We start from the raw sequence: 27,093 nt of genomic DNA, 5'->3' as shown, positions 1-27,093 counted from the left end.
AGTGTGTTGAGGTTCAAGTCATAAAGAAATATGATGTGGTTGGACAAGGTAAAGAGCACCACAATGTTCTTTAAAGTCTCAAATTCTTTAAATTTAACCCTTTTATTTTTTATTACAGAGGACCCACCTTTGAAAATGATAGTGAGATCACATCCACGGGTGAGAAGAAATATTGATGACAACATGGATATGTCTCTAGAACAATATTGGGAAGAACAAAAAAATAAATGATTCTCATTTATGTAACTTATTTGATAATGGCTGATGTTTAAGTCTAGATGTTTTAATTATGTTCTATTGAATGTTCTAGTGAATTTGATATTTTAATGTTAATGTGCATGTTCTAATGAAACTTGTGTTAATGCATGTTATCATGTGATAATTCATGAATGTTACATTTTATTAATAGAATTAATAAATTTTAGATGTTAATGAGGAATTTAGATTTTTTTTAATGTTTTTTTGGTGGGGGGAGGTGGGGGTGCAAGTCAGCTTCCACATTCATGCGGTTGGCCTTGTTTAGTAGAGAATATTAAACTATTCTTTAAACCAAGTGAAGCTCAATGTTAACCTATGATTGCATGACAACTAACTGTGACAATCTCTTAGTTTCAGACAATGCAGAAGAAGACCATAGTTGAATATGCAATCTCGATTCAGAGTGGTAGAATCTTATTTTAGATGCGATGGAAAAATGACATGCACTAGAAGATGAGAAAATGATGTCACTTTTGTAGGTATGAAACCATTTTTTGATATATTTTGTTGTACGTATCCACATGAATATGAATATTTTTAAAGAAAACTAATTTTATTCTCTAAGAATTTAAGATTTTCTAGAAGAATTAGTAAAAATTAAAACAAATGATTGTTAATGAAATTGAATACAATACATCTACTCCTAATTTATCTATCATAAAAGATCAACATAATCCTCACTATCATAATAAATATCACATTCTTATGATAACACAAAATACTAAATAAAACTCATGTGAGTATTGAGTCTCAATTATAAATATCCAAAATAGTGAGCTCTTGAATCCCTAATTTTCTAAGAGGGGGCATATACCAATAATAATATAAGTGCATTATTTCACAAATTTTAATGGAACAACATAGTCAATGTAGTAGTTTTCAATCTTACCATCCTTCACATGTGCAACATATATATCACAAGAGCATTATTGAGTAGCTAGACCCTTTTCACACTCCAAAGCCTCTCCCCATCAAGTTCGATCAAACCATCCATGTCATTCACTATATAAGGACAATAAAGAGCACCAAAATGGACAATATAAATAATCTCCTTGAGTCGATGTATGATATAGAAAGGATTCTTCCTTAAATTCAAGGAGTCATCTACTCTAATCACAATTTATCTTCAAGATGAAGAGATGTTATGTAAATGTCAGGGATAGGAATTGAAACCATTATCTTTCTTCGATGATGTTCATACTCTTCCTTTGCACGGACTTGGATTTTTATGGCAACCATATCTACATGATTAATTTTGGTTCTGGTTTAATAAACATTAATTCTAAGGTGAATATCTACAAATTTCAATGAATATGTGTTGGTTTGGTTTAGTCAATTAAAGCTTCCAATCTAATATAGTTGAGTTTTTGAAGAATATTTGTCTTCTTGTGTCATGAGTATTTATAAAGATAAAAATTAATATTTTACATTACATATCATCATTTATTATCATATTGGGATAGAAGGAAAAGAATAATGAATGACACATCCTAATTGACTTTTTTTTAATAAACCTTTCCATTTTCTTCACAAAATGATGATAAATTATTATGTTTATTTAGCCATTACAATTCATAATTCTTAAATTTTTACATCACCTGGTCATGAGGGTTATCAATTACCTCTAGTAAGAAGCATTCCTAAAGGTAAGGAAGAAAACAATAGTGATTTAATATAGTAATAAAAAAATATAAAATGCTAATAGCTTTATAGGTTAGCATTGAAGTGTATTAATAAATGTATGATTTGGCTTTATAGTACCATATAAGGGAATTTATGTGGTTTTAGACATTTGGATATCATTAGGTTTGATTAAAAAATAAAGATAATTAAATGCTTTTCTTAATAAATCTAGAAATGTTAGGTAGTCGATTGGGTAGCCCAGCTGCTTTGAATTGGGAATCTACGTGATTATTAGGTAGAACTAAAGAATACATGTCAACAATTGATTCATTGATATCCCTATTTTCTTTGAAAGGTTTTTTTTTTTGCAGTCTTCTATATTGTTAGAACTTCTTGCAATTGGATTTTTTTCTTAATCTTTTTGCTTTGTAGGATATGGATGAATCATGATCTATATAATAATAATAATCTCAAGATTTTGTAATAAATCCCATGTTGTACTATGTTGTCTTAGTTTTTAGTTTTCTGTATTATTATTTTTAGCTTTATGGATAAGAAAAATATATGTATACATAGTAAAAAGCTACTCAATTTGGTTTTAGATATTGTTTCATGTTGTTGGATAAACATTCAAGTTCATATGCAAAAATTATATAGCTTCTTCTTTGAATGAGAAGTCATATTTATTAGTTCCATTTTTTCAGCTCTTATTTGTAGTTTTATAGTTTTAATTTATATCCGATCTAATTAAGAATTTGAAATAATCTAAAAATAATTAGACATTCTAAGAATGCAAAAATGAGTGTCTATTATTATTTTTAAACAAGATATCATCATTTTGGGTAATCATGCATCCCAATTACAGGTTGCCTTTAGTTATGTAACCACATGTACAAATATTTTGTCCCTCAAGTTTACATAGGAATTAAAGCTGACTTGAATGGACTATGTTATTTATGTCAAATCAAAAGACATTTTAAAACATTTAAGCCAACACAGTTACTCATTCCAATAGTCATAATGAATCTAAGCCCCAAAGATGGAATTCTTTTTAATTTTAGCCCAAGTTTTAGATCTAATTTTAAGGTAACTACTACAAAGAGAATTTGTATGGTGGTAGAAATTTTGCTAGAATAAATATACCAAAGAATATAAACTAAATTCTAAATAGACCATATCTATAAGAAAAAATGATCTATGTATGACATACCTAATTTGATATGGTGATGGAAGAGAATTTGGAACCTTTTTCAATGTACCTTTCTTCCTCTTCTATATTAGAATTATTATTTTTCATTCCTTAATTCAAAGACCCAACAACAAAGGTTACAATTGACTAATAGACTTGAAGTTGTGGGTCACCCTCATGGTCTCTGGTTTGCTTCTTCCTCTAGGTTCAAATGGTGGGAGTGGCTTGGGTCTAACTATTCTACACCCATGGGAGACTAGTATTGCCCTAAGATCACAACCACAATTGCTATCTCATCTACTATCATAGCTAACTAGTTCCTATGTATTCTTGTAGGTGAAACAACAACATGAGAGTCCATAGGAGTATTCTATGAAAGGTTGGGTGATAACATACCATATCTAGAGGAAGTTCCAAGCATGTACACCTCCAATAGAATTGGAAAATTTAGAATATATTATGTTGATCAAAAGACTCTTTATGCATCCCAAAACAAAGGCATACAATTAATAGTGGGACTCCAGAATGAGGAGCTCCCTAATATTACATCAAGCCAAACCACTACAAGACAATGGGTTGCAGACAACATTCAGCCCCAATACCCCAAAACCCTCATAAAATACATCTCAATCGAGAATGAGATACTACTTGATACACCCTACACATCCAACCTCTTCCCTACCATGAAAAACATCTACAATTACTCTATGCCATCAACTTACACAATGAAATCAAGGTCTCTACAAAAATACCCATGTCTTCCCTTAACATTTCTTATCTTCATTCTTCAAGAACCTTCAGCACTAAAATAACCTCAACCATGCACTCCATATTGGACTTCCTTCTAGGCCCCCTTTATGGAAGATTTGTACCCCTATTTTGCCTATGCCTCTAATCAAAAAGATATTCATCTCCCTTATGTCCTCTTCCAAGAGAGGACTCCCAATGAAGTGGGTTACAAGAAATTGTTTGATGCAAGTGTGGATTCTCTCATTTATGCCATGGAAGCCTTGGGTCACTCAAAAATTCCTATTATTGTTGTTGAAAGTGGTTGGCCTTCTTATGGGAATGCTAATGGCGGTGCAAATGTAGGCAATGCAAAGATTTACAACATCTATATCAAGCACATTTTGTCTAATCAAGGGACTCCAAAGAGGCCTAACCAAGCCATGGATAGTTTTATGTTTGCCATGTTCAATGAAGATTTGAAGCTTGGAAATACCATAGAGAAGAATTTTGGGCCCTTTTAGCCTACTAAAACATAAGTGCACCCTATAAATTGTATAGGTTAAAATCTAGTGGATTGTAATTTGTTCCCCTAGTTTTGGATAAGTATGCATCACTCTCTTTGCTAAGTTCCTATCAACATGGATATTTTGTTGGGTTTAAGCATGTTGCAAGTTTTTCTAAGTCTTCATGATATCTGCACTATGTTGTGTCACATCCTTTTCTCTTGGGGCTCTACAATCCATAAAGACAAAATTTGAATATGAAGTAGCATCATGAAAGTAAACCACAAAAAACATTAACGAAACCATAGGCTTTCCCATGTTGTAACTATGATCTAAAAATAAGAAAATTTTGGTGTCATGGCTATCCATTGGTCTTGCAATGCCACAAAAGAAATATTTGTTTAATAATTTGACTAGTCATGACCATTGCAACGATCCATTCCAATGGCTAGTCGTCCCTTGCAGAACACATCTGTTGCAAAAAAAACATAACTATGATCACAAGATTTGGTAGATAATTGTTGCTTGTACAATGCCATTTTCGCATACACATCACAATTTTGATGGTTGAATAAAAGCTTAAACCATCATTTTTGATGACATATTGTCGCAATTGCAATGTCATGAACATGAAATCTTGTCCCTCCCTTCTTCCAAGTTATGATAGTGTCATTATTTGCCATTATGATAGATACCCTTGTCGCCTCAATTTGAGAAAGCAAAACTCCAATAGGAGCCAATTTGTGGTTCTGTCACTAGAGTGATAGATTTACATCACAATTGCAATAGCCTGCCATCACAAAATGGGTCCAAATGTAGTAGTCTAGAAAGTAGTTCAAAAATTGGCTACTGGCATCTTGATATTTAGGTAGAGACTTGGTTTCTAGTGTAGGTGTATCCATAAAAAGCCAATACAAAAGTAAGATACCCTATTATGACTCATGCCCTTCTTCTATTTGTCCTCATCTATCCTCATCAATTGTCTTCTAACTACTTCCCATGGGCAAAGCCTTGATCTCACCAACTACCTCCCAAACATAAATCTCTCTCTTAGTTGGTTAGTCAGTGCCTCTAATAGTCTCCAAGTTTTTCATGAACTTATTCCATCTAACATCTGTAATGACCCTTGATTTTGTCACAAATCGGTTCATGTCTACCTCAACCTTAAACAAAGAATCAATCAAATCATAGAAAGAAACTTCATCAACATCTCCATCATATATTGTTACAACACTTTCCAATGTCACAATATGATCAAAATATGTTGACCACTCCTACCAATCTTTCAACTTGTTATCATTATCAATAATAGAAGGAATGAAATTATCAATACCTTCACTCATTATCTTCATCTTACTTTGTATCACCTCTAATTTATTTGTAAAATAGCTAATCAACTCCTTAAGTGCTTCCAAATCCTCTTTTACTCTGAAAAAATTGTCTGGCAATTCTAGCTTCTTAGCCATAAGAATGATCAATCTATTAAAGAGTTGAATTTATGATCTCCACTAATTAAAAATAGGAGTTAGCCATGTCAAGGCTTCATCACATATGTCTACTATATTCTACAAAGAGATAAAGATGTTGTGAACTTACTTGGACACTCTCTTCAAAACATATATTTTGTGAGTTAACATTCCCTTTAGCACATTTACCTTTAATTGGTTGTCCTAGCTTGGAGCCCTAGTCTTCATTATAGAAATTGCTTACTCTATCCCAACTTCTTTTACCTCTATCATTAGAGCAACTTGTTCACTGCCTCCTTCTATTTTGTCAACCTTCATATCACTCTTACTTTCTTCCATGACCTTGAGTTTCTCTTTCAAAGTGGAAATTTCATTTCACAATCCATGCATCTTATTTTCCAATTCTTTCATCCTTTTCTTTAGTACATAACTTTTTTTGAGTTCTTCCTCATACAATTTTCTAGTGTCAATATATTCTCTAAATCTTTGGGCAAGGTAGTCTTCAAATTTCCCTACCTTAGCTTCATTAATGAAGGTAAAGTGCTACAAGGCACTTGAGATCTCACTTCCAATGGTGGAATCCAATGTGCATGTGATAGCACTACCTTGAGTTGTATCTTGCACATCCATCAATCAAGGCTTTTTTGTTTCAAGAGAAAAGCTCCATACAACTAAGGTCTTTTTATCTATGTTGAAACTTGATCCTCTCTACAAACATTGTGTCCCAAAGGCTTCATAAGAAATGGAATTATCATGTCTCCTAATTTGGTCCATCACAAAGGTTGTTCAGAAATCCCACCCAGGCACCAAAAGCATGCCACTACTATGTACCATATCCCTAGCCTCATTCACCATCATGGTCTCATTATCTAGGTCATAGGCTAAGAGCTTCTCTATAAGCTCTTTTGTCTTCTCTTCACTCTCCCCCAGTTTTAACATCAAAGTTAATTCTCTTTGCCTGACTTTATACAAAAATCTCTTAAATTCTTTTAATTTTATAGAATCATCATCTTCTAAAAAAAATTCAGCTTGGATGATCCTATCATCCAGCCTTGTTGCAGTTAAATGTAGATCTACCAAGGAGCTCTCTATTGCCTTTATTCTTTCCTCCAAATAATTTGTCCTTATGTCAGAAAAATATTGGATTTTTCTAGGCATTAGCCACAATGTCCTTTACTTTACTCTTTCAGGCATACAAACAATCTTTTGCCTCTTATTTCCCTTTGCCACCCACGTGGATGCTTTAGGTTGATCTCTTCCTCTTCCAACTCTACATCTAGCTCTATAGAGTCTAGATTTACTCTATCTTCTTCTCCTTAATCATGTGGCAATTGTGACATGATATGGTAGTAGTTTTACAACAAAGTTCCAAGCCTAAATGGATAGGCAACTTTTGAACAAAAATTCTCAAAGTTAGGGTCCTTTTTCTTCATCCCCCTCTCTACTCTTTTTATGTCTTCAAATTTCCTCAACCTTTCCTCCACGTAACTCTCAATCAAATTATTTCTAACTAAATGTTCTTGAGGTAATTCTTTAATGTTTGGAAGAATGTAATTTCTGATTTCCTTCAAAGCATTCTTGACTACATTCTCAAGATCAAAAATTTTGTATAGTGTGGAAAACAAATTAGAATGCCTTAGAAATTCATGAATTTTATCAACTATTTCTTTCCCAATTGTAATATCTCCAATCTTGAAACATTTGCATAAGAAGGTTCCTTTGTGTAATTTAGCACCTAGGTATTCCCTAACCATCATGATGAGTTGCCATAAGAATTTCATTATTCCTATCCTAGTTAGTATATATCTAGGCAATATATGTGGCAGCTAGGGGAATGCATAAACCCTCATGATAGAAATTGCTTGGAACAAGACTGCATCTCCCCAATTATGATCTAATTTCTAGCATCATCCCTCAAAAATGTAGACCTTAATATTCTCTTTAGAATTTTAGGAATTCTTTCTTGTTGGGCACCCAACATTCTCATGAAAACAAAGCTAAAAAAGTTTTAAAATGAAAAAAAACTAGAATAGGGCTAATACATGTCCCGTACCTAAATCCACAGTTACACTGGTGATTCTCCATCAAGGTCTAATTTTTTATCAATTAAATTGGTACTGAAAATCATATGCATCAAGAGTAAATAGTGATAGAATTTGAAATTTCCAAATTCCCCCCTATGAGTAGTGGTAATTTGTTCTTGCATATACTCAATGGTGTACATCACATAATCCTATTCAGTGTTTGTGAAGGGATCTTGAATTTTTAGGGCCATGAGGTAGGTCCTCCATACACCATATCAAAACCATCACTCCCTAGTGCTTTGTGCAAACCATAAATTGTGTTTTGCATATAATTTATGACTTTTTTTCATAGGGAAGATCTTCTCCAGTTTCTTCGGGTGTCTCCAACTAATTTGAACTCATATGGAATATGGTGAATCATCACCTTGCCAATATAAAACTTGAAATTCCTCTCAAACTTTTCTTGGAAGTCTTGGATGTCTATCTTCACACTCATATGTCCTTCAAGTTCAAAAGCCAAAGGAGGCATGATCAAGTGTGCACAATATGCTCTTGTCCTACTTGTGGAAATATTTGGTTGTAGGGTTGTATGATGCTATTAGGGCTTTCAATAAGTCTATGTCAACGTACAACTCAAGTAAGATGAGCTTTGCCAAATTCCTTCTCCATGGGTTTGAGGTGGTGGCTTTTTAAACCTGTTACTATAGAAAAACATGAATAGCTCATACCCATTTGTGTCTAGAAAAATGGAATCTCTGCAATACATATATGCATCACTAAAACTATGATCATTTGTAGCAATTACACTTGATGATCTAGGCAAGATATGGAGCCATTCTTCTACATATTAATTTGGCCTTCTTTGCATTATTTTTCCATTTTTTAAAGATGATTCTTGAACTATTTCCACCTCTTTATATTCCCCCCATCACCTCCTATTTCAAACATCTTTTCTTTGCAACTAAACCCTGAATTTTGAAATTCTCAAGAAGAGTTTGATAGTTTGAGAGCTTGACTACTTCTACAACTCAGTAATTTCTCTTTTGGTGTAATGCCCCACCAAGGGATCCAAAAGAATTAACTTATATTTTTAATAAGTTTTTCAAACATTCTTTTTTAAAACAAGAAAGATAACAACATACACATCAAACACATAGTAGCAAAAGCAATAACATGTAATCAACTAAAAGCATACATAATAGGTTACATTCCTTAAGGATCCCAAGACATTGAGTCACATTTAAATTAATTAAAACTAAGTCTAACAACTTCCACATCCAAATGAAAGAATAATTAAAGCTCCAAAGTCCATAACATACATTTGTTTTGAATGCCTCTTGGCAATTAAATTTGAAATGCTCAATCATCCACTGTACATGTCACGAGGTATGAAAGGCTTAAAAAAATAGACATATATAAGGATACATCCTCTTTAGATCCATGATACAAGTGCAATAAATTAAATGAAACCATAACATACATAATAGATCCATCCATCATAAAAGATATAACATCCATCATAGAAGATATAACATCCATCATAAAACACAACTAACTAAGTGTGTGGTACCTCCCAACTATTAATAACATCATTAGACCATCGTGGGCTCTATCCATCCCTGCACATAACATCCCAAACCACCAATCAGATCATCGATACTATCATAATAGGAATGTCACTCTTAAAACATGCTACAACATATGCATAAAGAAATCTAACATTCTAGAATAAAGCATAAGATGATCCTACAAACTAGATAACATCATCTATCACATGTTAATCATCAATCTAAGGAAATGCATTAGTAAATAACATCATCTAAACATGATAAAAAAGCATCCCAAGAAGCTCCAGCCACAGTGACTACAAATGGATCTCAATGGTAAGAGTAAAAAGCACTACCACCTAACCACATGGAACCTAAATGACACACTCCCAACACACTGAGGAGATAGTCTCAAGTCCCAAATAGGATATCAAATCACATAACACCAATACTCTATAAGTCCAAGAATCCTAAAAGTATACTAACTCAAAGGTTCCAACATAGACCAACATCTATACCTAGAGGCACACAAAGAAATGTAGTAATCTACTATGTAAGAAGGCAAGTGTCAATGCATAAATCATGTTCAGAGTTACCCGAGCAATCCCTTAGGACTCTCAGGTCCCTAGTGATCCCCGTGGCCACTAGTATCCTCTCGTACTAACGAGGCATACTATGGAATGCAAGGATGTAACCAACCATTCTCTCTACTCCCCTCCTAGTCTGCACTAGCACTCGAGGCATCGGCAAGAACAAACAATTACCTCTTATTAGGTTCATTTAAGTCAGTATTTAGTGTAATGTTTTCACTTATTAAACAATTTACAATGAGTTGCCCTGGCAGCCTCTTGGGGACCATGCAAGCCACTTATCGACACTACATATAGATAACCTACCCTAAGCCCATGAAATCACAAATCACATGATCACCTCAGCCCTATACAAGTGATTGGAAAGCATCAAAAGATAATCCACAATAATCACATCAGTTCTCCATGAGCAACTGAAAAGCATCAAATGATAATCATAATAATCATAACAGTTCTTTATAGGCAAATGAAGGCATCAATGATAAATTGCAATATCCAATGGTTCTCAATGAGCAACTAGAATAAATCACAATGTCCATCGATTCTCAACGAGAAACTAGAAAGCATCCCATAATGAATCACAATACCCCTTGGTTCTCAACAAGCAACCAGAAAGTATCCCAAAATAATACTGATGGAAGACTCCAAAATGGTCAAGTCAAAGATGTCACAACATGACATCATCAAGATCAAAACAAACACTATAGTCCCATCAAGGTGGCTAGAAAGTAATCCAAGTATAACTAATCGATGACTCAAAAATGGTTAAGTCAAGTATCTCATATACATATATCTCAACTTCACACAAGACGACTAAAAAGCATCAACAAATAGTAAATGCAAACATCTCATAGAGCATACCATCACATTACCATGGTTAGGTAATCAAGACTAAGTACAAATCAACATGATACCACACTCACAAAACCCTCAAGCCTCTGGTAGACGTCATATAACTGGTCAACAATTTAGTCAACCCCAAAACACAAACAATATACATACAACAATGTAAGTTTCATGTTTGGGTTTAGCCTTGAATACACAATGTCAATTTATAGTAAAGTTCCAATTTTCATTTTAGAGTGAGTTTTCAAATTTAAAGGGGTACAACTTACTCCATATAGTTTAACCCATTTGTTTCTTCAAATAGAATACAAAATTACCCCATTCAATTTCCCAAAATAATCAAGATGCAAATACATGTTACAGTTTGGTTTTGAATTCACATGGTTATGCCAAGTATAAGATTTCAGTTTTCGTTTCAAGTATATTTCAAGAGTATAAGATTCTTCATTTAATCTCCAAGTCAACCCATCTATCTCTTCGAATAAAGCATAGAATTATCCCCCATTATTTTAAACAATTTTATAAAATAATCAGAAGATAATTATTTACTTATTTAAATCATCAAACTCATTCCCATTGACTTCAACAAAATCATTCGCATTATTTTACTAAAATCAATGTTACTAATAATTGAGTAAAAATCCCTTAATATTTAATTCAATTTCTCCAAAAATAATTAAAGGATAATTAACCATCTATTATCACAAATAATTGCATTTATTAGAAAAAAAAAACTTACTATTAAAGAAAATCGGGATTATTAATAATTAAATGAATCCCCATTATCCTTTAATTAACTCCCATAATACATTGATTGAATTAGATTAGAATAATATATACAAAATAATTAAATTTTAATTAATTATTTAAATTTAATAACCATTTAATAATCTTTATTTAAAAATAATTATATATATTAAATAACAATTAATATTAATTATTAATTGAAACGTAATTTAAATAAATAAAAATAAAAATAAAACTTTTATAACAAATCAGAATTTCCGTTACAAGCCTGCAATTTAAACATGGCACCGGCTACGGTGCAACATATTTGCACCAAGCCGTTGCCCGTCCACATGCCCAAGCTAACCACTGACAGCAATCAGAAATAATTTATGCTATCAACAAAATGACTCTGCCTTCAATTTTTATTCCTTCGCTTCAACATAATTATTTAAGGTTTACTTTTATTTGTAAGAATTATAGATATTTTTTTAAAATTTGAATGTTTAGAATCGAGTGTAAAAAAAAATTGTTCAATCTTAGATAATAATTATCTATTTACAAATAATAAAATAATTTTTAAAATGATAATAAATATTTTTGATTAAATTTGTATTTATAAGTATTATTTCATAATTGTTTATAAAATTAGTGTTTAAATGATACATTATAAGTTGTGAATTAAATTATTGTTAAATAAAAATTAAATAAAGTAATTACACTAAAACATGGAAATATCTATTATTTTATTATTTATAAATATCTATTTTTTTATTATGCTTACCTTAACACTCATAATCAAAACTATAACCCTAATTATAATTAACCCTCTAAGTATAAGTCTTCAACCCTGAACCTTAATGTAATCTAATTGTAACCATAAAATAAAGAGAATTATTTAAAATTTTATGAATAATATATAAAAATAGATATTTATGAATAATAAATTAAAATTAATTATATATTACAATTTAGAATTAAAACAAGACTTAAATGTAAAAGTAAAATTTAAATTTTTTATTTATATTTAACATTATAACATTTTGTAAAATGGTTGATAAATAAAATTAAAGCTTGAACATAATTAAAACATGGAAATAACATTTTTTTTTTCCTTTAGAACTTTATAAATAAAACAAAAATCTTACGATTTATGAAAACTAAATAAAAATAATTTTAAATTATATCTTAAAACTAAGTTTTGAAGGTAAATCCTTGAAAAAAATATTATTAAAATAATATATTAATTATATTGTATAATAATTAAATATTACTTATTTTAAATAATTTTTAGTTAATGTTTCTTTCTTAACATTTTATGACCATACTATTACCATGTTGCAACTCAAGAGTTGTACTTCTGCCTATATGGTAAGTTAACAAACTAAAATATAAATTTAAAAAAAATGATTTTGACTTGGAATATGAGGTTTCTACAAATTCATGCAAATTTTGATTTTGATTCACATTCACGTATCGAATGTGTTCCATAAAAAATCTTGTAGAATTAGTTCTTATTATTTGATGTGCACTCTACCCTAGTTATATGTCCTAGACACTAGAAGTAGAAATTTTGTTTAAATCGTAATTAAAAATATTAATATAATTACTTTGTTTAATTTTTATTTAAAAATAATTTAATTCACAACTTATAATGCATCATTTAAATACTAATTTTACAAACAATTATGAAATAATACTTATAAATAAAAATTTAATCAAAAAAAAATTATTATCATTTTTTAAAATATTTTATTATTTACAAATAGATAATTATTATGTTTAATTATTTTAATATTTTTAATTTTAAGATTATCTAAGATTGAACAATTATTTTTTAACACCTGATTCTAAATATTCAAATATAATAATAATATCTATAATTTTTACAAATAAAACTAAACCTTAAATAATTATGTTGAAGCGAAGGAAAAAAATTTGCAGGCGGAGTCATTTCGCTGACAGCACGAATTATTTCTGACTATTGTCAGTGGTCAGCCCGGGCATGTGGACGAGCAGCGGCTCGGTGCAAATATGTTGCACCGTAGCCAGTGCCTATAAACATAGCCCAGCACTATTTAACATGGCAATCACCATCCCTTATAAAAGGGAGGTTGTGGTGACTCTGTCACGGAAGTGTCCTACTGCGCAGCCTTAAAGGCTGTCGGTAGTCCACTGTCATGGACAGTGCCAGTGGCCAGGGGGTGGGACATGACTGCCCACCTCCCCTCTTTTTTTGTATATTTTTTTGCAATTTTTTTTATAAAAATGTTTTCAATTTAAACGTTCCCCTTATAGAAATATTTTCAATTTAAATGTTTCCAGTAAATATTCATATAAATTAATTTGATTTAAACTTTGAAATATCTACTTAAAATTTTCATTTTTAATTTCAAATCTTTCCCCAAATCATATGATAAAAAGGTTTGATTAAAATTTGAATTTCTAAATTAAACTTTCTTTTAAATCTCAAACCCTCCCCATTATAAAAACTAGTTTCTTTCATTAATGGAACAAGGGTTTTCTAATTGGGTTTTTCCTTGATTTCTTTGCACAAAGAAAGAATCAACATGCATAGCCAAATTTCCGCAATATAAAACATTCATCACAAGAATTATCAAAACAATCATTTAACACACACGATGAAGATAGGAAGAGAGAGAGAGAGAGAGCGTAATAGAATATGCAAAATAATCACAAGTGCCTACCTAGACACTGATGCTAATTCGCTACACCTCAAAAAATCTATAGAAAAAATTCCTTCCTTCTGCAACATTCGTAGTCCTTCAAAAAATGAACCCCCAAGTGATTAGGAGTGTTTGAGATAAAGACCTCTCAAGAAGCACCTAGAATGTCTCTAGAAACAACCAGGAGATAAGACAAGCATTGAAAACTAAGCACAAGCCTTATCCAACCTTCTAGATGAATGGATAAGAATGATAAGGTTGTAGACACCATGTGCTTAATTAGTGCGCTAACTCTTGTGTTGTAGACAACATGTGAATAAAAGAGGTGCGCATACTCCTAGGTGAATAAGTATTAAAATAATGCACATTACTTTATTTAATATTCACTTGACTCCTTTTAAATTAATTTATTAATTTTAAATATCATGCACTTATCACACAATCATGAAATTTTTAATAAATTAATTTACTTTTCCACTTCTAAATTTATTTATGAAACTTAATTGATAAAATATTTATCAACTTAAATAATATTATTATTTAGCATTTATTTAAAAATGAACTCTAAATATATTATTATTAAATTAAATAAATATTATCACGTTCAAAATTTAAACTTATAACTTTTATCTTCAAATTTAATTATTTTTATTTAATTAATTTCCCAATTAATTAAATAAAATAAAATATTTTAAAATAAACGAGGGGTGAAAATTTATTCAAGCTAAAAGAGAAACAAATACAAACAGAGAAAGGGCATCAAATAGCCTTGTCAAGATCAACCAAGTGATCAAGGTGATGGGACAAGCCCATTGGAAGTTGAGTCTTATCAACAATGTTCCAATTACACATATGATCAAAAGCCCACTTCACCAAACAATTAGCAACACTATTCCATTCTTTGGGAATATGAGTAAAACTAACAGACTCTAAAGAAGTAGACAAATGATGAATCTGGTCCACAATCAAAGCTAACTTCCAACTAACAACTTCAAAATGTTGCTGATTCAATAGACGTATCACCACTTGGGAATCAGATTCACAAATAAGCCTTTGCTAACCAAGGTCACAAGTATTCTTCATAGCATACAAAATAGCTATGGCCTCCATTAGGTTTTTAGTTTGAAGACCTTTATAAATAGAAAACACAAATTGGATATCCCCCTTACTATCTCTACCAACACCACCAATAGTAGTAGGGCTTAAATTTCCTTTTGAAGACCCATCCATGTTGATTTTAAGAATACCCTGTGGGGGGCACTCCACTTCCCCACTCGATTAATCTTTCACAAGGGATGTCTACACATCTTTCTTAGCAGATTTCCATGTGAGGGGGGTATATTTAATCAAGTTTTGAAAATATCCTCCCCTGGTTCCATAGCTTCAGAAGTGTCACATTTTGTAGAAATAGTTTCCTGCAAAGAATGGATAATTTTCCACCATAAGTGAAAAACCTCTAAAAACTCACCCTTAAAGATACGATGATTCCTTTCCAACCATTTATGCCAAATAATAAAGGAGGGTCCAAGAGACTAGGAAACTTGAAGAAAGGAAGTCTTGACAAGAGCCTTACCCCAGCGAGCAAAGAATTCTACTAGTGAGGAAACATGCCAATAGGATTGGTTCCACACATTCCACCAAAAGTGCCAAATATGTCTAGTGAAAGAGCAATGGAAAAAGAGATGAGAGATATTTTCTTCACTATTTTGGCATAGAACACACATGGAGGGACCTTGGAAGCCACGCTTACATAAAGTATCTTATGTAAGACATCGGCTATGAACCACCAACCACATTAAAAAATTACATTTGGGCCAAGAAAACTTGTTCCAAACTTGCTTCCACCAAGGCATCTGAATGCCCCCCAATGTCTGCCAAAGAAGCTCAACATATCCTGTAGACACTGAAATTTTTTTAGACAAATCTTCATTGTCCCAAGCAAGAACATCATTACCAACCAAATTAGTACACTCACAAGACTACAAAATGTAAAATAACTCCTTCCTATCCTCTCCAGATTCTCCTAGAGGCCATTCAAAAGAGTGTTTCCAATGAAAGGAAGGAGCCAAACTTTGAACATACCCTATCTTATAAAAATTAACTGTGTCCCAACCAGTAGCACTAAAATGTTGATAGAGGGAATGTAGTTGAGGATGAGTGGTAAGAATAGGAGGGTGCCCATCCCAAGAGTCAAGCCAAAATAAAGCTTTGGATCCAGAATGAAAAATCTGAAAGAGACCATCCTTAACCAACTGAGCTCCAAACTTTAGTGTATTCCAAATCATGGATCCTCTCCTTCCCAGAGGAAAGCGATGAACTTCAACCACATCAATATCGGGAAAATACTTATGGGTGAGAATACAAGCCCAAAGTTGATGTTGATTAGTACACCAATGCCAATAAAGTTTTGCAGCAAGAACTTGTCCATTTAAAATAGTTGATTGTAAGCCAAGACCACCCTCCTTCTGAGGTTTGCACACCATTTCCCATTTAACTAGACTCCATTTTGAAGTTGAAAGGTTCCCACTCCAAAGGAATTGATAGGACAAAGCATTAAATTCCTAAAGAAAATACATTGGGGCAGCCTATACAAAACACATATAAATAGGAAGGGCTTGAATAACTGATTTTAATAGAGTCAGGCAAGTAGCAGTTGATAGCCATCGATGAGTCCAATGATTAACCTTTTTCCGTAGTTTATCAAGCAAAACTTGCCAGGAAGATCTAGGATGTCTACTAACAATAAGAGGAATACCTAAATAAACAAAGGGAAGAGACCCAATCTGAAACCTTAGAATAGTAGTAATACGCCTTTGAATAGCTTGGGGAGTATTGAAGAAAAAAATGGAGGATTTTTTCTCATTAACTTTCTGTCCCGAAGCTACAAGATACACATCCAAAGTATTCCTAAAAGAAGTAGCTTCCTATAGACGAGCATATCCCATAAATGAAGAATCATCCACAAACTAGAGATGTGAAATAGGAGGCAAACCAACACCCCATTTCCACCCATGAATCAAACCCTAGTGAACACAAAGCTTAAGAAAGTGGTCCAAACCCTCAGCTAAAATGATAAAGAGATAAGGCGAAATAGGATCCACTTGACCAAGTCCTCTAGAGGTAGCAAACGGCTATGAAGGAACACCATTCACTAGAATAGAAAAAGAAGTTGAAGTAACACAACTCATAACCCAATTCACCTACTATTGGCAGAAACCAAAGGCCAAGAGGATCTTTTGTAGAAAACTCCATTTGACTCTATAATAAGCCTTAGCCATATCCAACTTAATGAACATAGCTCGCGTGTTTGATAGATGCGTAGAGTGAATAACTTTAGAAGCAAGAAGAATTCCATCAAGAAATTGCTTACCAGCCAAAAAACCACCTTGTTCCTCTGAAATCACAATTGGAAGGCATCTCTTGAGTCTATCAACAATCAATTTGGTGATAATTTTGTACACGACATTGCAAAGAGCAATGGGACAAAAGGAGTTAAGATTGTCAGCACCTTCCTTTTTAGGGATAAGACTTCCAAAAGATCCATATTAATAATTTCCTAAAATTCCTGGAAGAATTCCATAGGGAAGCCATCTGGGCTTGGAGCTTTGCCTTTATTCATCCCAAACATAACCTCTTTAAGTTTAGATATCAAAATTGTATGAAGAAGAGAATCATTCATAGGATTGGTGATAAGAGAAGGAATGAATGAAAGAATTAAGTTACCCTCCTTAGCTGTAGGTTGAGAATCCTCAACTATAAAAAGGTTAGAATAAAAGTGAAGGGCTTCCTTGGTAATAGCAGATTGAGAAGAAATCTTAAGCCCTTCAGTAGTAACAAGAGAAGAAATATACCCTTTATTATGATGAGCTTGAATAGAATGATGAAAGAAAGCAATATTTCTATCCCCTTCTTGCAACCAATCAATGCGAGCCTTTTGCTTCTAGTAAATCTCTTCCTGAAGTTCCCATTCTTCAAAATCCCACATAGCCTTACATTCAGCCCTGCCAAGAGCCTCGGTAAGCCCTAAGTCCCTGATTTGGTGAGTAATCATTGCAAGATGATCTAGAGCATTCCTATTTCTAGATTGAAGGTTTCCAAAGTAGGAACTATTCCATCTCTTAAGATGATATTTGATATATTGAAGTTTCGTCTCAAAGACAAAAATAGTTGTACCATAAGCTGGGGCACCCTCTCTCCACCACTTAGCCACCAGATCATAAAGGGATGAGTCTTGGTGCCACATAAGCTGAAATCTAAAAGAAGGGTTCTTAGAGAGTGCAATAGGAGAAGAAGAGAACTTAATTGGCCAATGATCAAAACCTCTCTAATCAAGAATTTCAGAACTTGTAATTGGGCCACTGCTAACCCAATAACTGGAAACAAAAAACCTTTCCAAACATTCTAAAATAGCTTCTTGACCACTTCGTCTATTATTCCAAGTGAAAACCCCATTTGAAGGCTTAACATCAATAATAGAAAGAACATCCACCTGGGCTTGGAAAATATTAGAAGCAGGGCCAAGCCTAGCCCAATCTCCTCTTTTCTCCTCAAGACTTAAAATAGAATAAAAGTCGCCTCCTAAAATCCAAGGAAAATAAGGAGCACAAGAACGCACAAACCTAATGTGATCCCAGAGATGAATCTTCCCATGAATGTCAATAGGGGCATAAACATTTGTCACAAGAATAGTCTAACCAGAGTCCAAGGCAGTAGCCACCATAGAGATTGACTAATGACAAGAAATCCACTGAAGGGGAGAAATCTTACTAGGGTCCCATAATAGAGCCAAACCTCTAGAATTCCCTTGCAATCCAATACTTTGACAGTGACTAGCATACCAAATACATGGAGCAAGCTGATGCATAACCTCAAAAGAAACCTTAGTCTCTTGAACACAAAAGACATCTGGAGAATGAATTACAATCAAATCATAAATAGCTTTTTCACGACAGGTTCTATTCAAACACCTCACATTCCAAGAGAGAATGATCATTGAGGGGTTTAAGAAAAATGATCATCAAGAGGTTTAACAAACCCAGATTCCACCAATAGATCTCCAGTCATTTTTATTCTTTCAAGGTCTATCCTCTACCCTTTGTTGTTTAGTGTGGAGCCTGATCAGTCCCCAAGTGGGAGATTGTTAGATTGTGGTGACTGATCAGGAAAGTACTGTACATATGAAAATCCAATGAAAATCCAGCAGATATGTTGACAAAGGTTGTCACAAGGGAGAAGCTAAACTCCTCTTCAGCTTCAGTTGGTCTTTTAGACTAAAATGTGAATAAAAGAACAGCAGAGTCCAGGGTGGTTTGATCCAGTGGGAGCCCCATGCGGTAGTTGTATTGCTACAGGATCAGTCTCCAAGTGGGAGATTGTTGTTTAGTGTGGAGCCTGATCAGTCCCCAAGTGGGAGATTGTTAGATTGTGGTGACTGATCAGGAAAGTACTGTACATACTTCATAAATAGTGGGGTTCAGGGCATCGCCCCGAAAAAAAAAAATTTGGAAGTAGCCGACATGGTAGCCGACATATTATGGCCGACATATGGCCGACATGTTATAACCCTAAAGCAGTTTAATACTTGTATAAAAAGGGCTTAGGGTTGGGTATTTTTTATGTGTGGTGATACGAAATTGGTTCTTGCGGCGGTATTGAGCTGTAAGGGATTACGAATTGTAATCAGGTTGTAATCACTGGATTGTAATAAGATCGGACTTGCTGTTTGGTGGATGTAGCCCAGGGATTGAGTGAACCACGTTAAATCTTGGTGCCTTGTGTTCATTTCTGTGTGTTCTATTATTTTTGTTATTGGTTATATTTGCATGTAGTTTTTATTTCTGTCCATGGTTTATCCTAACAAGTGGTATCAGAGCCTAGTTGTTTCTCAGTTATCCTTTGCAGGAAAGTCTCACGGTTAAGTGGGAGTCTCACGATTGAGTGGGAGCAATGGTAGATGATGGTAACCTGAGGGTTGATAGGTTTAATGGGCAGAACTTCCAGTTATGGAAGATGCAAATGGAAGACTATTTATATCAGAAGGATTTATGGAAGCCGTTGGAAGGAAAAGCCAAGAATCAGGGAACTATGTCAGAGGCTGAATGGGATCTTTTGGACAGAAAGGCACTCGGAAGCATTCGGTTATGCTTGGCACTATCGGTGGCATTTAATATTACAAAAGCAAAGACGACAGAAGATTTGATGAAAACCCTAGCGACACTGTATGAAAAGCCCTCCGCTTCAAATAAGGTATTTCTCATGAAGCGTTTATTTAATATGAAAATGGCAGAAGGTGGATCTGTTGCAGATCATTTAAATGAGTTTAATACTATTACTAGTCAATTATCTTCTGTGGGTATCAATTTTGATGAAGAAATTAGGGCTCTCTTGATTTTGTGTTCTTTGCCTGAAAGCTGGAATGGCTTGGTAATGGCAGTGAGTAATTCTGTTCCTGGATCAAGTACCCTAAAATATGATGATGTGATCAGTGTTATTTTAAGTGAGGAAACTCGTAGAAAATCCTCAGGTGGATCTACATCAGGAAGTGCTTTAAATGCACAAAGCAGGGGCAGAACGACTGAAAGAGGAAGTAACTCTGGAAATCGTGGGAAATCAAGAGGAAAGTCAAAGGGGAGGAGGTCTCGATCGAGAGGACCTAATGATTGCTGGTACTGTGGGAAACCAGGGCACAAAAAGAAAGATTGCTGGACTCGAAAGAAAAATGAAGGAGATAAATCAGATGGAGACAAAGAGGCAAATGTGGTAAGTAATAAATCCAAAGAGGATGCTTTGCTTCTGTCTTTAGAGAGTGTTGATGATTCATGGGTTTTAGATTCTGGTGCTTCTTTTCATGCTACAGCTCATAGAGGTTATTTCATTGATTATGTCCAAGGGGATTTTGGGCTTGATTATTTGGGGGATAATGAACCCTGTTAGATTGTTGGAAAGGGAAACATTAAGATTAAGTTGCAGAATGGGAATCATTGGCTACTACATGAGGTAAGACATGTTCCAATGCTGAGTAGGAATTTAATTTCAGCAGGGCAACTCGGTGATGAGGGTTGTGTAATTACTTTTAATGATAAAAATTGGAAGGTTTCAAAAGGTTCCCTTGTAGTAGAAAAAGGTGTGAAAGTAGGCACCTTATATCTTTGTACAGGTCATATTTTTCCTTCTACTTTGATTGTTTCAGAGAAAAATGAATATTCAGGAACAATTACTGCAGTTGAGCAGGGAGAACAAATAGCTGCTGTAGATTCTGATACAGCGCTGTGGCACAATAGACTTGGGCACATGAGTGAGAAAGGTATGAAAGTAATTCATTCAAGGAAAGTTTTACCAGGTCTAAAATATGTGAATATGGATTTCTATGAAAGTTGTGTGTATGGAAAACAAAAGAGAGTGAGTTTTGTAAAAACAGGGAAGGAAAACAAAAAGGAGAAATTAGAGCTTGTGCATACAGATGTATGGGGACCGGCTCAAGTATCTTCCCTTGGTGGCTCTCATTATTATGTTACATTTATTGATGACGCAACTAGAAAAGTATGGGTTTATTTTCTTAGACAGAAATCTGATGTATTTCAAACTTTTAAGAAATGGAAATGCTTGGTTGAAAATGAGACTGGTAAGAAATTAAAATGTCTCAGATCTGATAATGGTGGTGAGTATTGCAGTCATGAATTTAAAGATTATTGCTCCACTAATGGTATTCATAGACAAAAAACTATTCCAAGGACTCCACAGGAAAATGGAGTGGCTGAACGCATGAACAGGACTATAATGGAGTGCGCAAGGAGCATGAGGTTGCATGCTGGGTTGCCCTTACACATGTGGGCGGAGGCTGTCAATACTACAGTATATTTGATTAATAGAGGTCCCTCTACTCCTTTGTGCTGTGGTATTCCAGAGGAAGCATGGACTGGTAAGAAGGTGAGTTATTCTTTTCTCAAGACCTTCAGTTGTGAAGCTTTTGCTCATATAGAATCTGAAAATAGAACCAAGCTAGAAGCGAAATCAAAGAAATGTGTCTTTGTTGGATATGGCATTAATGAATTTGGCTATAGGCTTTGGGATTTTGAGAATCATAAAATTATAAGAAGTCGGGATGTCATATTCAATGAAAAAGTGTTGTACAAAGATCTGTTGCAGCAACATGAGAAGAAAGAAGATGATTATGTAGTGTTGGATGATACTCCAAAAGCTGATGTTCCAGCCATTCCTCATGATGTGCAACAACTGCAACAACAAATACCACACACACCAGTGAATGTTAGATGGTCAACAAGGCCAATTAGACCTCCACAAAGGTTTTCTCCCTCTTTGTATTCTATTTTACTTACTGAGGCTGGTGAACCTGAAAGTTATGATGAAGCTGTGCAGGTGGATACTAAGATTCAGTGGGAGTCTGCAATGAAAGATGAAATGGACTCTTTGCTGAAAAATAAGACATGGGATTTGTGCAAGTTGCCTGCAGGTAAAAAGGCTTTACAAAATAAATGGGTTTACAGGTTGAAAGAAGAGGAAGGAGGTAAGAAAAGATTTAAGGCCAGGTTAGTTGTAAAAGGATTTGCATAGAAAAAGGGAATTGATTTTGATGAGATATTTTCTCCTGTTGTTAAAATGACTTCTATTCGTACTGTTTTAAATCTTGTGGCTACTGAAGATTTGCATTTAGAGCAGATGGATGTTAAAACAACCTTTCTTCATGGTGATTTGGATGAAGAAATATATATGGCTTAGCCACAGGGTTTTGAGGTCAAAGGTAAGGAGAACTTAGTGTGCAAATTGAAGAAAAGTTTATATGGCCTGAAGCAAGCACCTCGGCAATGGTATCTGAAATTTGACAGTTTTATGCATGAGCATGGATATAACAGGTGTCATTCAGATTACTGTGTTTATTTTAAGAGGTTGGATGATGATAGCTACATTATTTTATGTCTATATGTTGATGATATGCTTATAGCTGGGTCTAACATGCATCATATTAAGGGGCTAAAATGCCAGTTAGCACATGCATTTGCTATGAAGGATTTGGGGGTAGCAAAACAAATCCTTGGTATGAAGATTTGCAGAGATAGGAAGAACAAAAAATTGACGCTATCTCAAGCTGATTATGTTGAGAAGGTGTTGCAACATTTCTCTATGGAGAATGCTAAAGCTGTCAGCACACCTTTACCTGGTCATTTGAAATTGACTAAGGAGATGTGTCCCAAGACACAGGAAGAGGAGGATAAGATGTCCAAGGTACCCTATGCTTCAGCTGTAGGAAGTTTGATGTATGCTATGGTATGCACTAGGCCAGATATTGCACATGCAGTGGGAGTCGTTAGGAGGTATATGAGTCATCCAGGTTTTGAGCATTGGAATGCTGTCAAGTGGATTCTCAGATATTTGAGAGGAACATCCAATAAGTGTTTACACTTTGGGGGCTCTACTACTGATTTACAAGGCTATGTTGACTCAGATTTGGTTGGGGATATTGATACCAGGCGGAGTACTACAGGTTATGTCTTTACTGTTGGTGGGGCAGCCGTGAGCTGGGTTTCTAGGCTACAGAAGATTAATGCTCTCTCCACTACAGAGGCAGAGTATGTTGCTGCTACAGAGGCAGCCAAAGAGATGATATGGTTTTAGTTCTTCTTGGAAGAATTGGGACATCCGCAAAAGGATAATTATTTGTTCATAGATAGTCAAAGTGCCATTCATCTTGCTAAGAATTCAGCTCTGCATTCTAAGACCAAACACCTACAGTTGCGGTACCATTTCATTCGGTCAGTTTTCGAGGATGGACAGTTAAAGCTGGAGAAGATACATACCAATGAAAATCCAGTAGATATGTTGACAAAGGTTGTCACAAGGGAGAAGCTGAACTCCTCTTCAACTTCAGTTGGTCTTTTAGACTAAAATGTGAATAAAAGAATAGCAGAGTCCAGGGTGGTTTGATCCAGTGGGAGCCCCATGCGGTAGTTGTATTGCTACAGGATCAGTCTCCAAGTGGGAGATTGTTGTTTAGTGTGGAGCCTGATCAGTCCCCAAGTGGGAGATTGTTAGATTGTGGTGACTGATCAGGAAAGTACTTTACATACTTCATAAATAGTGGGGTTCGGGGCATCGGCCCGAAAAAAAAAAAATTTGGAAGTAGCCGACATGGTAGCCAATATATTATGGCCGACATATGGCCGACATGTTATAACCCTAAAGCGGTTTAATACTTGTATAAAAAGGGCTTAGGGTTGGGTATTTTTTATGTGTGGTGATATGAAATTGGTTCTTGTGGCGGTATTGAGCTGTAAGGGATTACGGATTGTAATCAGGTTGTAATCACTGGATTGTAATAAGATCGGACTTGCTGTTTGGTGGATGTAGCCCAGGGATTGGGTGAACCACATTAAATCTTGGTGCCTTGTGTTCATTTCTATGTGTTCTATTATTTTTGTTATTGGTTATATTTGCATGTAGTTTTTATTTCTGTCTGTGGTTTATCCTAACACCCTTTTGAGGAGCTATCAATGGGACTTTTCTTAAGGGGTCGTTGGTGCACTCCCAATCTATGAGATGAGCCCTTATTATTTTGAGATGAAACTAAAACTTCTCTAGCTAAATCAGCCAATACAATGTCATCCTCTATGGAATTATTTAAAGGCATCTAAGCCACTTGTTGTTTTTGAATAGCTTGAACGGGTTTTGGTTCAAGGGCTAGAACACAATTAGAAGTGACCACATGTGGAACCCCTTCTTCCAAAGCTAAATTCTCCAGCACCTCAAACCCATTATAGCTTCCATCTATCTATCTATCCTTGAAGTGCCTCTTTTGACCGCATCCTTTAGCCTTAGTTTTAACAAGTACAAATCCTTCCTTATCCTTTCCTTGACGTTCAGCCATCATGGGCACCTCCATCTCTCCGCAATTCATTTATTTTCACTCTCTGATATCTTCTATAAAATTAAATACTAAAATATCATATTAATTTCCATTAAATTAACTCATTAATTAAATCTTTTAATTAGGCTTAATTAATAAAAAATTCACCAAAGAATCCTGAGGTAAAATATGAAATCCCATCATAGAAAAATTCATACAAAATCAAGCTAAGGGGTTATAATCATGAATTATGTCATCTGACACATTTGGAATGTAGACAACTCAGATACTTGTCCTACTTTTCTAGGACAAATGGTTTAAGGGTTTAGGATTTGGACTTAAGAATTTATCTCCCCTCTCATACCATTGAGATAATGTGATAGGGTATTCTCATCTTGGCAATTCAAGGAAGTCGATACCCAGTACCTACAACCTGCATAAAATTCATGCATATATAGACACAATATTCTAAGCGAAACAGGCAATGGAAGGAAGTGGTGCATCATGTAGATCTCAACTAGCAGGTGACTACAACTCTCTTCCTTAACCACATCAAAAATGCCATACATAAAGAAAACAAACATGCACACCATACACATGTAGTATGGGGTAAGTATCCATAAGAAAACACATATGATAATAACCCATCTAAATATTCATCATCAATATCTGAAAACACCAAATAATCATCATGCATACATGAAATATAGAGTACCAAATGATCTCATCATAAAATAAACTAAATTTGAAACAATATCTGATAATCTCAAAATAACGTCACTAATAATCATCAACATAAAGCTAGCCTAAAAGAGTTTGGCAATGATAGCAAAAATGCAAACGAGGGGCAGGCACTACATTTTGTAATCGGTTGGTCATTGAGAATCTCTTTATGTAAGAATGATTTTCATAAACTTCATTTATTTCATTAAATGCTTGCATGCATGTAATGCCTTGCCAAGGGATCCAAAGAATTAACCCTAAGTTTCTCAAAGTTTGGTAGTATTTTTTATTTTTTATTTTTTTAAACATAATAGTAAATCCATTTACATCATACACATGATAGCGGAAGTAATAACAACAATTCAAGTGAAAGTAAACATAAACTTACATAAAAGGTTACATTCTTCAAGGATCCCTTAACATAGAATCACATCAAAATTAACTAGTACAATACCATCTAGTACTACATCCACATAAAATAATAATGAAAATTCCAACGTTCATACATTACATTTTCGATTGCTCAATCATCCACTGTACATGCCACAGGTTATGAAAGGCTTAAAAGAATATACATAGGTGAAAAAAAATTACATCATCCTATTCTAAATCCATGATGCAAATGCTATAAAGTAAATGAAACCACATTTCATACATGACACATCATCATAGAAGATATAAACATCCATCATAAAAGATAACCATAAATCATCAACATAATTAACTAAGTGCACGGTTCCTCCCAACCGTAAATAGCATCATTAGACCATCGTGGGCCCTAGCCATCCCTCTATGCGTAACATTCTAAATCACCGAAGAGATCATCAGTATTAACATAGTAGGGATGTCACTCCTAAATCATACTACATCATATGTAGAAAAGAATCTAACATGCAAAGTAAAGCATAAGATAATAGCATTTAACAGATGCAAATCATCAATATAAGGATACTTGTCCACCATCAAAATCAAAGAGTGCATCAACCACGATGTCTCAAACAGATCTCATATGGTAAGAGTGAAAAAGCACTACCACCCAACTGCGTGGAACCTAAATGGTCCACTCCCACTGCACTGAGGAGATAATCTCAAGTCTCAAATAGGTTATCAAAACCACATAGCATAAATGCACTCTATGTCCAGGAATCCTAAAAGTATACTAACTCAAGGGTTCCAATCAAAAATCGACATCTAAACCTAGAGGCACAACAAAGACATATAGGAAACCTACTATGCAAGCGAAAAAGTGTCATCACACGAATCATGCTAGAGTTACCCTGGTAGTCTCCTAATAGACCTCAGCCCCCTAGTGATCCCTGTGTGG

General features: G+C 34.2%; 1 pseudogene; it reads left to right on the top strand.

The window, feature by feature from the left end:
* The first annotated feature begins 1,389 nt into the window (after positions 1–1,389).
* On the top strand, positions 1,390–4,362 carry LOC149546307 (glucan endo-1,3-beta-glucosidase, acidic-like; annotated as a pseudogene).
* Positions 4,363–27,093: the final 22,731 nt, after the last annotated feature.

Source organism: Cupressus sempervirens, chromosome 7, assembly GCF_028749045.1.
Source record: "Cupressus sempervirens isolate cs-2001-9-10 chromosome 7, ASM2874904v1, whole genome shotgun sequence".
NCBI lineage: Eukaryota > Viridiplantae > Streptophyta > Pinopsida > Cupressales > Cupressaceae > Cupressus > Cupressus sempervirens.
This window is presented reverse-complemented; position numbering and strand designations above follow the sequence as displayed.